This window comes from Myotis davidii, unplaced genomic scaffold (assembly GCF_000327345.1).
Source record: "Myotis davidii unplaced genomic scaffold, ASM32734v1 scaffold17, whole genome shotgun sequence".
Taxonomy (NCBI): domain Eukaryota; kingdom Metazoa; phylum Chordata; class Mammalia; order Chiroptera; family Vespertilionidae; genus Myotis; species Myotis davidii.
The window spans coordinates 3,029,189-3,030,940 of NW_006288624.1; positions in this window are offsets into that span (position 1 = coordinate 3,029,189).

A 1,752-nucleotide genomic window follows, 5' to 3' on the forward strand; every position below is an offset into this window, starting at 1 on the left:
CCTTTTGAGCTCCGCGTGTCAGCATTTTGGAAAACCCTAACTTAACTTTGGTGCCGTGTCACATATAGAAATTTTTTGATATTTGCAACCATAGTAAAACAAAGACTTATATTTTTTTATATTTATTTTATATATTTGAATGCCATTTAACAACGAAAAATCAACCATTCATAGGTTCGCCATCACTGCCCTAGACCCTCCCGGTTCTGCCTCAAGGTCTTTGCTAAGAGCCTGCCAGTGAAGACCTCTTAAGATGAGAGAAGCTGCCTGGGTCCCCTCCCTTCTGGAGGAAACTGACTCAGAGCATCTTAGGGGACACAGAAGTACCAGATGCTGAGAATATAGTCGGGAACGAAGCTGTGGACGTTATGAAGTCCAGCCTTTCCCTTCCAGGTTTCCTGTCCTGTTCGCCTGGTGGGAGAGGACCACACCCCATTCAGTGCTGGACGACAATCCGCAGGCCTGCCAATGGGGAGCCTGAGGGGCCAGAGAAGAGTCTTTGTGAAAACAGCAGCCAAGTCTCAGAGGTCCAGGGATGGAGGGAGCACTCCCTGCTGGACAAACCGGAGGCTGGCCCCAGAGTGTCCCTCCCGCCCTCCCCACCCCAGGTGCTCTGGGAGGCTTGCTCTTCTATCCTGTGGGGGTCTGCTAGGCCTGTTGTTACTGGCCAGCCAGGGGGCGTTTGCTGAGTCCTCCGGGAGCTGGCTAAAGGCTAACAGCCTTTGTTTGCAGGAAAAAGAAGGGGAGTGGGTGGGAGAGAAAATGGGCCTTAGAGAGGTGCGTTTGGAGAAGGGCAAGAGCGTGCCTCTGGCAAAGCAGGACCAGAGCCCTGCAAGGTGGGAGTGAAATAGACGGAAGTGAAAAGCTGGCCCAGCCTGGCCGGAGGCAGGCCCACGAAGGCGGGGGGCAGCGGGCTGTGCTCCTCGAAAGGATGGACGATGGACAGACTGCAGCCAGAGTCCTGCAGTAAATTGTCACCTTTGCCCAGCTGAGCCCACGCTGGGCTCTGCAGCCATGCTGTGTGCTTGGACTTGCCACCAGCCAGCGCTCTGCTCCAGGCCCTCAGGCCTGGGGGTCATCAGTTCTGAGGAACCCAAGTGAGCAGCCCTGAGCCAAGGTGGGGACAGGGACGAAAATGGCCGCATCCAGGAGCGGGTGAGTCTCCCACTACAGTTCACACGGGCACCCAAGTGTTTATTTCTACCTGGGTGAGCTCAGCTTTTGATCACACCAATGGCAGGGCTTTCCATTGGTTTCCATGGAAACATTAGGCAGAGCATCTGCTGCCTGATCCAACAAGGCTAGGCTGGTAGGATTCTTCCCGCAATTATTTTACTGTTTCTACCCAGGAAATGGTCCCACCTGCCTTTTTACCGCTGCCTTCTTGTGTGGTGGGGGCGAAGGGCAGTTCAGAGGGGCCGGGCCTGGCGCTCAGGGGAGGGCTGGCAAAAGGCAGCACGTGGAGAAGCCCCTTGGGTTCCCATTCAAAGCCCCAGGCGGTGTCTCTCAGTGAGGTCCCAGGAGCCTGGGCTCTGGTCCCAGCTGCCCCACCAGCAGGGCCACCTGCTGGCTCCCCCAGAACAGCCTGTCGTCCAGGAGGCCCTGGGGTAGGACGGGCAGGTAGGCCGAGGAGCAAGCTCTCAGGTGCGGGAGGGGGTGAGCCTTGAATAGAGGCCCCAGCTTCACTCCGAGGCAGGGCAGGGTGGCGCGGAGGGGCTGGACTCTGGAGTCAGGAAGGCGCTGGTGCACGTG